General features: G+C 38.6%; 1 protein-coding gene across 1 annotated transcript in view; it reads left to right on the forward strand.

Annotated features, from left to right (window-relative positions):
* WWOX (WW domain containing oxidoreductase) overlaps positions 1 to 16,811 on the forward strand; it is a 525,086-nt gene that overhangs the window by 475,249 nt on the left and 33,026 nt on the right. The gene's annotated exons all lie outside the window — the stretch shown is intronic.

The raw sequence follows: 16,811 nt of genomic DNA on the forward strand, positions 1-16,811 counted from the left end.
GGATACACCAGAAAAACTCCACTGTCTTCAGCTTGGGCTCTATAAGACAGAGTCAGCACCATGACAAACCAAGCTCCCCATGACTACACTGGGATAAAGTCACTCCAACAATGAGAAACATCCACATTTACCCTGAAAAGTGTCAGTTAACAGTGCATAACAGCTCTCCCAAGCTTTTGAAACATAGCAGGGAGCAATACCATATGCAATGGAAACAGCCAGACCCAGGGGAGTTTTCTGAGCTGGACTTTCCCCAGGACAACAGTGTCTACACCTGTATGCTTAAGAAAATTTACCTTAAGACTCTTAAAAACCACCAGGGATTATTAGTCACTGTTTGTCTTGAGATGGTGAGTACTTCCAGCCATATACTGATCCTTGGTCAGATGGCTTATCAGTTTTTCTTTCATTTCTAATTCTATATCATCATTTATACTAAGTAAGAAGTAAGAAACACTCCCAAGTTACTGCAGTATGTACTGGATCTGACTTTATACAAAAGTAAAACCGTAGTGTGAAGGTAGATCAGGCATTTCTGATAGATTATTTATTTAAACTGTCTTAGCTTTTCTTTCCTTTTCACAACAGTGTATAATCATGCCAGCAGCTTTTTGTGGATTTACAGCCTTTCTGACACATTCCTATAATCATATTGTTGAAGTGTAGATCATAGTTCATTGTATCTGTGTGCTCCATTTACAATTAACTCAACCTGGTTAAATTAAAACCCTCACATCTGAAAAATAAGATCACATTTCTCAAAACTATGATACCTCATTTAGGAATCTACAAGTGATTGTAAACCCTGTATTCTGGTTATGTTAGGGTAGTAAAAAGGAATCAGGCATATAATGTGAATTGCAGGGTGAAAAGAAGACACTGGCGAACAAATATACAAATATGTAACAAATGTCAAATGTTATGTTGCATGCCAGTAATCAAAGGCTGTGTCTGCATGCCTTCCTGGTAGCAGTGGCAGAGCTGTGTGTTGTCTCAAAGGACCCTTATGTGGCTTGGGTGAGAATGATTTATGGGATAAAAAAAGGGGAATACACTTAAACAAAGTATTTTGTAGTTTTTTAAGTAATAAAACAAATGCTCATGCAAGCTTTAGCTTCATAATTGCCTTGAGCCAACCTTCCTGTTTCTTCCTTCTTGGTGCCAAGTTGCATCATGAGGTAACAAGTCATGAACTCACTATTCATTATTATTATTGTTTTTGGAGCGACAGGGACCAGAGTTGTGGTTGTGGTAGGAGGAGAAGTATGTTATTGAAATCACTTACAGTAAAACCCCAGTTTTGAATATCATTTCACTTCCTAAACAGGAAGTGTCCTACTAAAAACAACAACAAAAGAGAATGCAAGTGGAAGACTACCTCACCCATCATTTGAAAAAGGGCCATAGCACAAAACTACATGTGGTTTGTACATGAGACTGCTTTTCAGCCTGAATTGTGAAGACCTATTTAAACTTCTTTTCAGCAGCTTTATAAGGAGGTCTCTTAACTATCAGTGGAATATCAGCTGCATTCAGCAAGTACTCGTTTGTTTCTGCCTTGGCAATGAAACCCTCCAGTCCTGAGCACATCTGATGAATTTGAACTCAATTTTCTAGCGTGAAACCAATCAGTTCTTGCCTTTTTACCCTTCATATATAAGTTTTGTGGCCATCTTTTTCTATTCAGAACTCTGGTAGTATTTTTGATAATTATATTATTGATGATTTTTCAAATGTAGGGTCAGCCCATAATTGACCAGCAACTTTCCATGTTGCAGTGATCCAGATTCAATTCTGACTGCTGAAGTATTGTAATTTGTAATTCAGAATGGATTAAGCCTACAAGGTTAGGCAAACATCCCAAAGATTCAAATCTCATCTTGATGACTAAGAATAACCAGTTTCTGGCTCTTAGAAGGTTTTACATATCAACAAAGCTGTGCATTTGCATTAACGGCTATCACACCACAGGGGCCTGCTTGTGTTTATCTTGGGAGCTACCAGAAGCTGAACATTTAGTTTAAATTTGTTTAAATGTGACTCCTGTTGAAATCAGTGGCAAGCTGTGTGCACATATGTGAGTTAGAACTGTGCCTAAGGACTGCATTTCCACCAGTTTTTCATATCAAAAGTTATGTCTTAGAGAAAAATCAGGTGATAGATCAGAAAATTGCATACATAAGTAACAAAAATTCAATTGGAACATATGTTTTCTGGGTCCATCCAATGTATTCTAAGAGAAATTATTACCATTTTGCTGGCAACTTGTGACTGTGCTTAAGAGTTGCCTTCTAGTTGACATCACTGGCCCAAAAAGTGTTCCAGTGTGGAGGATAGACAGTTTTGTCCTTCATACAACTCATAACTCAAACCTGAGAAAACGGTTGAGTGGGAATGTCTCAGTTTTTGAAACAGTCAAAATGGTTTGGGCTTTAGCATCTAATCAGATTCAGTTTTCGCTGCATTTTTATGTTGAGATGACTCTCTTGGATTCACCTTCATTTTCACATTTTCATTCCATGGGTGAACAAGCTGCCAGTTACATTTGAAAAACAAATTCCCCTTAACAAGCTTAAAAGCAAAGTTGCTAAAAGATAAGAGTTACCAAAATTGTAGAGCTTGCAAAAGATGTCCTCTTGAGAATGCAGTAGAGTATTGGACCAGCTGCACCAAAACCAGGTCATCTCACATTTACCTTCTCTACTGCTTTTGGTGTACAATTTTACCTGCTCAGGGAATTATTCTGTAAATTCACATCCCTTCCCTATATCACCACTAGTAGCTACTGTGAGTCTTTCAAAAGGATTCTTACAGACACTCACCGTAATTCTTACTGCACAATGTTTATCCTGTGTTTATTGTGCTCAGTTTCTCTTCAGCGCAAAGGAATTTCCACATCTTACCATCTGTTTACAGAAATGATCGTAGGTCCTGCAAGCAAAGACATACAAGTGAATGTGCATATTTTTCCGCTATATTGGTAGCATCTGGAGGAAGTGGGAAGATGTTTTGAATTTGCTGTAAATACTTATTTTAGTTTTTCAATAAAAACATTACACTTGTGACTACCTTGATAGCTAAGGCAGGAAAAGTCTTCAATTGGTTTGTTTATAAGTCTTTTAATTTCTTCTGTACTCTCTTTCAAAATATTGAAAGCTTGTTGTCCCAAAGATAAATAAGAAATGTTGGGGTGTGAAAATACTTTTAGCTTAGCCATTCCTGTACTGAAACTTCTCTGAATGAGGAGCAATTCCATTATGTTGAATGAAAGTATCATTACTGTAAGTACAAAAGTTTTTTTGGCCCACTTTTTTCTGTTGAGTTGCCCCCAGACCTTGAAGTAAACACCTGTGTGAAAACCCTGCTCCAGACACGCCAGTCTGAGAGTTTGGCCTATCTTCTTCTTTCACTTTAACTTTCATGTATTTCTTACCTCACTACTCATACCTTTAACTCAGGCATTGATATTGTTTATTGTTTTGCCTTAACAAACTGAGGAATCAGCTACCTCTGTGAGTTAGCAGCTTTGATCTGGTGTATCCACAGCCCCCTTTTGTCTGGTCTGGGCTCTGCCTTTACTTGCTTTGGGTGTTTTGTTTTGTTTTTTTTTTAACATAAAATATTGAGACAAAATGACTGAATTGAGGCAGGGCTCTTTAAGAGCAAAACCTGATAAAATGTCTGCGTTACGGGAAAACACTTAAAGGACCTGACAATATATTAATCACTATGGGAAGAGCTGGAGAGCTGCTTCTCCTCGTTTACGGAGGTTTGCTCTCTAATAGCATTTAGAAGTTTGTTTTACCCTGTCTCGGAGAGAAGAAAAGGCAGCTTTAACAATTCTGTCTCCTTCAGCAGTGCATTTGAATTTTTTGTTGCCTCCCTTCAGCATGCTGGTCAGAGGTCATGGAGAGCAGGATTAGTTGACCTCTGTTGACAGAGCGGGTGATGGATGAGCAGAGTACAATGCACAGCCTGTTTGTACTGAAGTGGCAGCAACGCATAGGCAGACTTACACCTGCACTGAGCCAGAGAGAGAACATCTCCCATCACACTGGTTTGTTGCTAAACCACAACGAGACCTATATAAAGGCTTGTGCACTGAATTTCCCTCCCGTAGTTCTATGCTTGTTCCAGGGGCACAAGTAAGAGTAAGAGACTAGCCATTTGCTTTTTATTAATAGACTTGATGCAATAAGGTCATATGGTTCAAATTCTGAGTAATTGCAGCAGGTTGCACTAAACAATGCTAAATCTATATTAAGGCACACATCTTGTGTGAAAAATTGGTCTTCACACCCACCAAAACTTCCACCCTTGATTATGTCTCTGCTGCTTATAATAAGTTGCTTATTACTAGTGACACTTTATTCAGGGGTAGCAGAGTTAGTCCTGCGGATCCACTTCTGTGACTGATGAGGTAAATAGGGCATCCTGCAAGTTCTGTACAGTCTCTTTTCAACTGCAAAAAGTCAGTCTGATGCTTAAAATGGACCCAGAGGCATGGAGTCAAGCTTTGTGGAAACGCGTGCTGTGGAGAGCCTATGTGACCACTAATCCTTCTCCAGTTTAAACTTCTTTTCAAGTGGATGGGCGCTGGCTGAGCTGTCAGTCAGGCCGAGCTGTTGGAAGGGAACCAACACATTCAATTTCTCTTTCTCCTCATCATTAGCGGTGAATATCATCCATGATAGCCAGGAGTGTGGAATCAGTGACAGCAGATCTTGTGGAGTACCTGCATCCTCTGTGTGATGCAGCCAGGTTATGCGACGAGTGAAAGAGTGGTTTGCACTTGAGCCAGTAGAGGCATCTGGTGTGGATCTGTGAGTTTATGAAGGTCTATTGGCCACAAACCACTGTGTTGGGGCTTCACAGAGATTGCAGCCTTGATTATAGCCCATTAGTGAGAGTCATAACCCTGAAAGATATGTGAGGCTGGGGCAGAGTCAGACCTGGCAGAGCTTAATGCATCGAGCTAGCTGGGTTGATCTCAGTGGTTACAAGGCAGGCATTTGACACTGATGACACAAAAATTAGTTTAGGAATCAATATTCCAATTAAAATTAAACAACCTAAGAAATTAAAACATCTAAATTCACATTACTGTGAGCTGCAAGATTTGCCAGGGTTCCCTAAACAGAAGTAACAGGGTTTGTTTCTTTACTTTTAATAGCATTAGTTGTACCCTCTATCCATCAATTTTACTGAGACAGCCATTCCAGATGTAGTGAAGTGTACTCTCTGGGGGAGGGAGAAGTAGCAGTGAGACCTACACGGATAGAGTTAGGCTGGAATTCGGTTTATAAAAACATACAAAAAGTGCAATGTGTAAAAATATCCTGCAACATGTCTTTATTTACAGTAGGGCTGGGAGGTCAAGACCGCTGTTGTCTGATTGAGTCAGGAGAATTAGTTCAGCCAACACATGCATTCCTCCTAGAACTTCAGGAATGTCCAGAGGCAAGAGCGGACTGCCATCCAAAGTTCTCAATCTGCTGTAGACACCAGCAAGTAACTCACAATTATACTTAGGAATGCTTTCTCCTCAGCACATTGAAGTCTGTTGTATTAACTTTTGCTAAATATGTTCAATTTTCAGTAGCCGGAATATTGGATCATACACATCATTAATTTGACATCTCTGAAATCACCTTTAAGAAATGAGACTGAATCTTTAAAAATCCAAATGCTGATGATACGTTTGTTTGCCACCTCTTGGTAACTGAGATATCACCATGCTTTTTCAAGTGTGAAAAGTAGCAGCTGCTTTGTCACTACTAGTTAAATACTTCTGGAGAAGAAGCAATACATGGATTACTTTTTAAAGTACTATTTCTGCTTCCACTTACCTGCTGTTTTGTCAGAGAATATGGAATTAATTTAAAAGATGCTGCTGATAGGAAGCACACGAAAGGAGCTGTGGTAGGACCTGTGGGTAGGGTATGCCTGAATAGATAGTAGCTGGGGTAGAGCCATTTCCAAACTCCGGCACAGCCTACACTGCTATTTTTCCATTGCCAAGGACTATAATCAAACTTCCTTATGGATAATACTCAGACTGTCTGATTTAGACAACCCTAGGTATCTAATTTGGATGCAATTCAGAAGACCAAAGGGAGTTTAAAGTCAGGTGAACCAGCCTTGGTACTGGATTAGCTGCTTTTTTTGAGCATTGTTTTGAATCAGTTCCATCAGCAAAAGTTCTAGAATAAGTGGATTTTTTACATGTTACAATTGCACAGCTGCTGCCCAGAGAAAGTCTGAGTATGATGGGTTTTAGTGGCTCATCTGGAGTCAAGACAGAAGATGTGTCAGAGTCTGCACAGGCTGTCCTATAACCATGACACCTTTGTAGCAACTGATCTCTTGCTGGAAATGGATAATTAATGTGGCTTTAGCAGTTTTCAGAAGAAGAAAATCATTTCCCATTAATACTTTTGATTTTGTCCTGAAACACTCATATGGTCAAGTGGCTAAGTGTGGCTTTGATCCTCATATTTCTTGCTCCTATTGGTGATGCATCTTGTCAGTATGGATAAAATCACTTTGTACATAAAATGATTGCAAGAAAGGTGATGATATCAAGCTCATATGCAGACCTCTCATACCCCATGTTTAAAGGGTCTGTTTTCCACTTGACCATATGTAATCCTAGACTACAGCACCTTGGATATATATACAGGTAGATGCATATGCAACTGCACATTCAGTAACCTGGGATGAAATTGTAGCTTTACTCAGGTCAGTGTCAAAATTCATATTGCCTTTACTGAATCCCAGACTTCATCTTTTGTATGAGGTAATTAAAATCAAAGGCTACTTACTGAAACACAAGCTTGACCTTACACTGTTTCCCAGTGTGAATGATAATAAACAATGACTGCAGTTCCACATCAGTGCACATTATCAGAAGTCATAGAGGTAGTCTTCAAGGTGTTAAATTAGATATGGGTGCCAACTTCTTGAAGAAGTAGACATTATGTGAGAAGTGGACAAAACTACTCATATTTAAAAGACCAAAGTGCTTGTTTTAATAATAACTGTTTTCATTCCTGAAGATTTAATGCTATCAGATCCTCAGAAGACTTAATTCTATTACCATAAATGCAAAAAAAAAAAACCCAAAAAAACCAAAAAAAACAGAAAAACCAAAACCCTTAAAAAGTAGATAATCAATTTACTCAAGATTTGTCATATTTTTCCATAGACTCAATTTCTTATTTATAGGAATACTTCCAGTCTTTTTGTCAAGACTTACCTATTTCTTTGCAACAGTTTTTTTTAATAGGTTACCATTCTTTCAATAAAAACTGAAGGAATATGATTAATGACTATGGGAGACACTAGGGGACATAACTTTCTGGAAAAATTGGATCAGTTTTCCTGCTTCTCACAGTTGTGAGTGGATAATGACTATTTAGATCCTGTCGTGCCTGTAGTTGCCACCGTAAATAACCTCTGTTTCCAAGAAATAAAATTCACATTACACTCCTAGTTGTAGAAAGCTGTATTTTGTAGAGGCAGAACTTCTGTTATATGTATGTCATTGTTTTCATTGGAAACAGTATTCCCCTTGACATTTGTAAGATATTGTCTATACAGTACATGTCATCAGATCATGAGCTTCATATATGTTCTTCCCTTGAAGAATTAATGCATCTATCCAAATGCCAGTGACCACTCCCATAAGGAAAAAGAAAAACAAAACAAAAAATGCCATAACTGACCATTCCTGGGAAAATCCTGAGTATAACAACCATTTTCCAAAGAACTTCCTAAATCAAAGCTGTTAAATCTGTGAACACACTGAATAAAGAAAATAAAATCAGCAAGTAATCCAAGGAGAGGATTTTGTTCTACAGCTTATCTCACCTTAGGGTGAATGACTAAATTACGTCAAATGAATAGTTCTCTAAAAGTGCCTTTTTCTTCACTGTTGGTAAAGAAAATCTAGACATTTAAGATATAGACATCTATGCCAGTAACGTCTGAAAATAAGGCAGGTATGCATACCCCACATTGCTGGTCTCTCATGGCCATGAGCTTGGCTTTTTCTGCCTTGAGAGCAAGAAGATGCCCCCACAGTGTTGGGTGAAAATCTGATCCCTCTGAAACCAGGTGTACTTTAGTCCAGAGAACTGGGATTTATTCCCCTACATCTAGGTACCGATGTACCTCTGTGTCCTGTTGATGGCTCTTCACATCTGAGGTGACAGGACGTTTTTGGAAATTCATGGATAATTTTCTCTTCCAGTTATTACAGTAAATATCTGTTACAATTATCACCTATAATTAGTTTGGCCTTTTTTGCCTCAAAGATTAAATTGTTGCTGTAGTTGCTATATTTAATGTATTTGCTGCTAATAGTTTCTTTCTCCCACATATTGGGCCCATCTGTATTGGAATTTTATTTTACCAGAGCAAGTGAGCAGAACCATTACTTACTCTTGTCAGATCCCATTTCCACTACATCGTTTCACTTCAGCCACCATGGATTTTATATCCATATTGTATGAACAGTCTGTCAAGTAGTTTATCCCTTTTTCTGAATGGTCAGGATCTCACAAAAAAGTCAACACTGCTCTGACTTGTTCTTTTCAAACATACTTTGTGAGATGCTTTACTGTGTGATTCAGATAGAAATCAGTTTTCAGTAGTTTTCAGTAATGATATGCATTTTAATTCTTTTTTTTCCCTACATTATAAACACACATCTGTTCAAAAAGGAACCACATTAAACATCCCTCCTAGCATTAGACATATTGATTGAAAATTTGTTCTGAGTTGACTTAAGTGTCAGTAATCTTGACAAGTTTTCCAAGAACTGATAAAATGAGTCCTTGTACTGCTGAAATGAATTTTATTTGGATAGATGTTTATGCTTTTAACATTAACAAAGCTTCAAGCTGTGCCTGGATAGACAGAGGTTATTTCTTGTAGGGAATTTGAGTTTATTTGGCTATTTGAACTACCTGGCTATTAACCTTCTAACCTATGATGACTACCTGAAGACACAGTGTCCATAATTATTACACAGAAATGTTAGGAATTATTTTCAGTATTAATCACAATGAAATTGTGAATTGATTTTCTTTCTTTGATGTAATGTACTGAACTGGGGCAAGCCACATATCAGCAGCAACCTCTAATATTAGCCATAAGCTGGGTAAAACAAGACTGAGCTGTTGCTTTCCTCAGGGACCTCTCCTGATCCTCCAAAACTGATTTTAAACAGTAATTATGCAGTAATAATATTTATACACTAGTAATAATTATACAGTAATAAATACTTACACAGTGAATTGTGATGCTTGTGAGTAAATGGGATAATTTTGTCCAAAGTTGTGTGTAAGGATGAATGTACAAAAACTGGGGGGATTTGCTCTAATATAAATGTAACACCTGTCCACAGCTGACTACAACCACAGCATTCTGATTGTTTTAGCTGACTGTGCTAGAAGAGATAGATTCACCATTTAACAACAACTCCCGAGGTACTTTCCCGATAAAGCTACAGTAATCACGTGCAAATATATAGGTTATAGCTTTTTGTGTGTACCAAACCCATCATTATGCTACTAGATGTATTCACTGCCATTTAGGTTTGCATCATTTGTGGGTGGTTGTTTGTGGCGGGGGTTGTTGATGGATAAATGGAGTTTGTTTCCAAGTGTGCTGTGGTAGTGGTGGTCTGCCAAATTAAAGCAAGAATTCATAAAGGGGTGTAAAATCATGGTAAAAGAACAAAAAGAGAATAAGCAGGTACCAAGAACACTTCTTAGCTTGGTATTTCTTTAATTTTGCGTAAATTTCACTAAGTAAATATGCCTTAAAAGTGAATAAAATTTTATTTCACTTTAACAAGAGAATATAAAAGTTAAAAAGGTCACTGTAGTAATAGACTAATCTCAATTACCAGGGCAGCCAGTGAAACCCACAACTCCCACCTAATCTCATTCGGTGCACATGCAGTGCACCGTTTGATTTCCAACACGGCTAAATGAAATTATAAAGCAGTGTTAAATTTATTAATCATTTAATTAGCTAAATGTTCCTGCAACTACTCGTGAGATGAATGGCATGTCATTTTCTAATGCAATTTGCCTCTCAGCCAGGCAGGGTCAGGAGGGAAGCTACTGGCATCTTAAATGATCTTTTTTATATTGCACCTTCTATTAAGGGACAGTGTGATATGGCTGATTATATTTGAGTCTTGTACACAAGGCCAGGGAGTTTTCTTGTTATAATAACAGGTTATATTTAAGCCAAAATAAGAAGGATAAGATCCAAGGAGTGAACAATTAACCCATCTGTGACTGTATTTCTCACTGCGGCTTTGCAAGGCAAATCTTTTTCATATTTAACAAGCCAGTGAGCAGTGTGGGAAACTACACCAGCAGGTATTAAAGCAATGCTCAATCTAGTTTTATTTCTTTAAATTTACTCAGTTGTGAAGGAATTTGTGGACTGAAAACTCTCCCAATGCCAGGTTAGTGTAAGCCTTCTCATTGATTCAGAATTTATTTGCACTTTCCCTGTTACTGCACGAGAATCACAGCCCTTTTTCTGTTCTGTACATTCAACAATTGTTGATGTTTTGTGACTTGCTGAGCTGGGATGTTCGCCGTGTTTACGTGTGCATGTCACACCAGGGTGATAGGATTATTACTTTTATTTTCTGATGTTCAATAATTATTTTTCCACTGCAAAAATTAGTGGCTGGTAGGATTCAGCAGATCTGTTTGGACTGAGACAAGGAGGTGAACTATGCTGCTTGGAGTGAAGTACTAGAAACCTTCAAATGTATTGTACTTGTGAGAAGTTGAAGCTATCCAGTAAAAACACATTGAAAGCAATGGTGTTTTAAAATACTTATTTCCCCAGGTTCACAATAGAATATAAATACATATTCTTTATGTGCTAGGGGTTTGTTTTCAGTTCCGGGAGCATTGTTTCCATGCAGTAAGCATCTATGATGAACTCCAAGCCAGTGAGAAGATGCATGCAGCTTTGTACATGCTGAGGCCAAAATGCCAGCAATGTGTCAAAATATTTGCCTCTATCAAAGTTAAATGACACAGCTAAAAATAAAGTAAGAGGACCTACAGCAGGAAGCAGTAGGAGATAATCTTAGCATAAGTTGTAAAAAAAAGCTAGCAGTTATTTATAGTACATAAACATGCATAGACACTTGGAAGCAAGGCCCCATTGGCTATGTACTTCATGTACAGCTAATAAATAACTGTCCAAGACCCAGATTCACACTACTTAATCAAGGTTTCTAAGACAAAAGATGTCATCATTGGAGTTGTACACAAATCCAGTGCAGTGGCTACCACCAAAGGGTCATTCAACTCAATTAACTTATAGCTCAGCCTCTGAAAGTATCAGATAACTCCATGGTAAAAGGAAACGAGAGCAACCACATTTACTCCAAGGTTCTTGTTTAGATACCTAAACTAACTAATCAGGATAAGCCCTGATCTATATTATTAGCCACTTCAGATGGGGATGAGACAAACAAGTGATTCAGAAAATTGGTAAAAAATAAAAAGTCTCATTTTTGGTGGAAATTTCTAATCTCATACTGAAAACAGTGAGCCGTTTTAATTTCATTCTTTAATGTGAAGCCCCATAGCACAACCCAGCACATCTGGGAGAACCGAGAGACTCAAGTGAACTCGTTTTCTGTGCACTACATCCTTTTTTTCCTGCTAGCTCTGCAGATAGTGATTTATTTGTGTGTTATTTGGAAGGTGCAAAGTGCACCCCCTTGCAGGAAAAGAGCAAAAGACCAAATGTTGAGGCACGACTTGGGCAGGAGCATGTGCTGGAGAACTGCAATGCACAGCATTTCCCTTGGTTCCTCGCACCTGTTCTTCATTAGTACTAATGAATCCAAAAAATAATACATTTTGTACTAGTGAGCCACAGTGTTCTCTCTTGGCTGTGACTTCACTGTGCATCAAATTAAGTAAAAAATGTGTGTTTTTTTGCAAAAGCTTTAATTTCTCCTGGGACACTTAATGTCTTGGGATCAGTCACTTGTCACCTCTGGGATGTGGGATGGTACCCCTTTAACTTCTTTTTCATTAACAAAACTACTTTTGTTTTAAACTGGGGGATGTGGGGCTTCCCCAACTGTTTTAATCCCCAGCCCACACCAATTTATGCGTTTTTCATTTCCCCATTTGTAAAAGATGTATAATCATGATTGGGAAAGTGTTGCATAACTAATTCTCCAGTGCTTATATAGCACCATAGGAACCCAGGGAAGAAATATAGCTTGTAAGTCAAAGTTGTTATTAACACTGTTACTTGGAAATTGGAAGCGTTGTCACACAGAAAGAAGAAGATTTGAAATAATATATGTATGTTATTTTTTTGCTTGTTTTTACTACTGTAGGTCAAGTACATTCTTGCTAACATATTTTTAGGCTGTCCATGGTAAATTTGCATCTGTTTTTCTCCCATTTGCACACTACAAAAATCATTAGTTTAGAAAGCAGGGATCTGCAAACACAACACAGTTGAGAGATGGCCACATTTCAAAATAGTCTCTGTTTTCATGAAGGCAAGATTTCTTATGGCCAGCACTTAGTACATACATTTCTTTCATGCACATATTAATAAGTTATGTTTATATGTGTTTGTGTGTATATGCATGGCTATGTATACCCACCACAGCTTTTCAATTGAGTATCTTAGCATATCTGATCAATAAAATGTATGCACTGCAGTGTGTGTACATGACATATTATGCACTACATGTTTAGGAAGAGTTTCATTGTACAGCTTTATCTTCTAAATATTTGGCACAACGATCTAGTTAGACACTTTACTCCTAGCAAGATACAAAGCAGTATTCCTCTACTTGTCTGAGTTCAATGCAGATAAATGCAGGCTGCTGTGGCTTCATACATTTGGTTTCCATTCACATTTTTTACTATGTTAAATATTTCTGGTTAACCAGTTAAAACGGTGAGATGAACATGATTGCTTTTAGATTGCAGCTATAACATCGAGTGAATTTTATAATAAGAAACCTTTTTTTTTTTTTTTCCTGACGAGCTGCCCTTGTGGCTGCCTGTCTGACTTTGAGGTCCTCATTATTGTGGGTTTAAATGAAGGATGTTCATTCAGGCAGGGAGGGGGAGGCCAATAGACATCAGTGCCGTTATCTGGTCCTTCTATCAGGCCAAGTGACAGGCTTCTCCGGGAAGAATGCAGAGCTCATGGTGGAGACCTCAGCCTGACACAGAAGGTGACTCCCCTGACTCTAACCTTGAAAGGAAAAAGTTCCCACTTTATTAAAATGAATTTCGAAAGGGCCGCTCTGACAGCTGCATAATTAAATATTGGAGTGTCAGCGATAATTTATTCTGCGCGCATTTGGTGGTCAGAGCCTGCTCACTGTAGGGTCAGCAAGCACGGTGACAGAGCCAAGGATACAGTGGATTACGGGGCCCTTTCACCACATGAGTGAAATAGGAGACTGTAATTTTTGTTTAAATAGAGAAAACAAAGCGGTAAGGGGATGAGCAGGCTGTGAAATGCTCTTAATAGCTGCCTGATAAAAATTTTTAGGTATAAGGTTGAGACTTGTGCCAAAACTGCTTTGTCTGGTAGTGCAATGGACTCCAGGCTCTGTGATTTTTCCCTGCCTTGCTTCTTTTAGGAGCCAGCTTGCTTGCTAGGATCGGTTCGTGCTCTCTGCTCTAACATACACGTTAGGAATAAACGCAGCAACAGTCAGTACAATGTGCATCCTCACCCATAAACATTTTTTCCGTAAAATGATGTAAATGTCCATGAATATGTATGATACAAGTCAGAGATGGAGAGTGTAGGGGGGTTCAAATTGATCCTGTTAGCATTCGAAGTGAAACACCGGCCATGAATATTCTTTTCAGAGGGCAGTGGCTGCTGGAAATCAACATCTAACAAGCAGTTTTCTCAAAACAAGTTTAAATAAAATGGCTGTGTGCCCTTACGCCTAGTCACAAAGCAAGAGAGGTCACACTGGGGAGCAGGGCTTTCGGCTGATGGGCATCTCCTTTGGAGGAGGTTGTTGGGAGAAGGCTGTCACTTTTCACTCTTAGATTGCTAGTAATTGAAGCTGACATACCAAAAAAATACCATTTTTGCACACACCAGTCTTTCAGCAAAAGCACATTGCTCACACAAACAAAATCATTTGCAAAGACATTTTGTTTTCCTCTTTCCTGCCTCAGCTATGAAACACCTATTTTCCACATTTTCTTTGGAGCCTGCTTGGGTGGATATGTTACTAGAGCTCAGGTTTACTAGGTTTCATCTTAATGTCATGTAGCTTTTAGCATCTTTTACAGAAGAAAGATTTACTGAATTCCTTCAGCACCTTCATAGTTACTGAATGAAAAGTTGACCTTATTATAAAGGATGAATGCTGGTTTTGTGGCTCAAACACTGGATGTGAACCCAACATCCTCAGCTTATTTTTTTAAACTACCTTTAAAACCCTGAGCCAGATAGTCTTTCTGTGACTCAGTTCTTCATCTGTAAAATGGGAATAACAGTGCATTTCATAGGATTGCTGTGAGAATAAATACTTCTGTGTTTATACTCAGTTTTTATCTTGCTAAGCATAAAAGAAAATCCCTACTTGTGTTTCTGCCTTCTTGTTTGAAGAAAGACCATGAAAGCATCTTTGGCTGCTTGATGTCAAGATACAGACTCTTAAAATGACACTTGAGCATCTTTAATGTAATTCTTTTGGGCTCCGCACAGGCATGTTTCCGTTGCTTAGATCTCCGTGACCGCGTATACCTCCTCTAGTTACGTTTGCCGTGTGTTTGTAATGAGGAATGTTCTCTCTCCACATGGGAAGGATATTTTGTTTGTATGACATTTTGCTCCTATTAAATAGGCATGTTCAAATATGTTCTGAAGTGGTTTATTGAAAATTTGATGGTCTGCTGTAGAGGGAGCATTTAACATCCATATTTAGAAGTAGCAAACAAATATCTATGCTGGCATGCAAGTACACACATATAGTCATATGTCTGGTATTAGATTTCTGGTTTTGTTGGTTTGGGGATTTTTGCAAGTCTGGTTTGTCTGGAAGTCTCTAACTCTGTAGTAGTGGCTGCAGTGCAAGCTTCAATTACATAGAGCTGGCTTTGTAAAACTGGATTTGTTTCTTGGAGGATGAATTGCTTCTGGGCAGAGTTTTGCACAAATATCTACTGCTAGGGCCAGTTATGGACAAGTGTCAAAGTACCCAGTTGACCCACCTGCAGGGAAGTAAGGTGCAACTGGTCCCAGCAGGGGGAAGAGCTGCCACAGGGATGAGTAGTCAGCCTGCTAGGCTTGACAAACACATTGGATATATGTCATTGTCAGTCGAGTCAGGCTTGGGATAGGGCTGCAGTTTAAAAATGATAACCAAGCTTCATAAATCAGAATGCTACCGCTGCAGTCAAACTTCCTTGGAAAGTCTTTGAATTTGGGTAGCGCATACTAATAAATTAACATCAGCACTGTCTAAAGATGCCAGCTGAAGCTGTGCAGAGGATGCTCGCTCTGGCAGAGGTCCCTTAAGGATGGCTGAGCAGCTTCCGTCGGCAGTACCAAGCAGAGAGACTGCAGTATTGACTAGAACAAGCTGTCTCTTTGAAAACAGAGTGATTACAAGTTGACCTAATATTTTTTGGCTCTCAGGATAAACTTTATGGGCCTGATTACGCAGAAAGTATTAGGCTGTGGCATGGAGCCTAAGACAGAGGGTAAACTCCTGGTGCTGTTGGAGTCAGTGGCAAAAGTCCCATCAGTTCAGCAGGATGAGGATTTCATCCAAAGTTCACAGTGGGATAATTAGTGTCAGCTCAGTACTGGTAAAACACCAGCAAATTTGTCCTGCTTGTAGTTTGCAAACTTTTAAAAACAGCTCAAAGCTTGGCTGGACTTGTTTTTAGTTTACTTTGAGCTGTCTTCAGCAGCATATCTTCAACAGCAATAACTTTAACAGCAGAACTTTAAAATGAAAGTCCATTATTACTTTGATACCATGCACATAGTTTTGAGTGTGGGGAATTTCCTCTAGATCCACTGACCTTCAAAACAACAGAAGGAATGGCATTAAAATCATGGTGTTAAATGTGGTAGCTGTGAACTAATATCCTGAACTCCATTTCAGCATTGCTGTTTTGAGCATTGTGTAGCACACGGGCAGACTGCTCCACTCACACAATATCCCAGGGATTTCACTGAGACTCTGCATGTCAACAGTAATCTATCTTCATGCTACACGATTCAGGATCAGGTCATTAGTTTATACTTAGAATTAAATATTCAGTTTGATTTTAGCTCTGCAAAATGAGAGCAGAATATATAACACCTGATTTCAGAGAGCCTTTTATTTTTGCAAGTCTCTAAGATACATGGACGCACAGAAACTGTTTTTGCTCCTCTGCCCCTGAAATGATTATATTTGGAATGTTATTGAAATTACAGTTTTCTTTAGATGTCTTGGATTATTTTCTAAATCCATTTCTAACCCCATTTCTCTGTGCCACTTAAATAAATGAGAAGAAATTAAAGATTTTTAATTTCTAAGAGAAAATGCAAAATTATTTCCTAAGCTCCTCCTTTCATCCTCTCACACTTCATCAGAAAAAGAATATGATGACATCGTGATAGCTATGAAACCAAAAGAGCGCTGATTTGTACTTTGTGGGGAAATATGGTCTGAAATTACATGTCTAATGTGTGGCAATTTTTAGCTGAATATCTGTGCCTGGTTTCCTACTAAGGCAGCATTTGCGTTGGAC

Source organism: Melopsittacus undulatus, chromosome Z (assembly GCF_012275295.1).
Source record: "Melopsittacus undulatus isolate bMelUnd1 chromosome Z, bMelUnd1.mat.Z, whole genome shotgun sequence".
In the NCBI taxonomy this organism is placed as follows: Eukaryota; Metazoa; Chordata; class Aves; order Psittaciformes; family Psittaculidae; genus Melopsittacus; species Melopsittacus undulatus.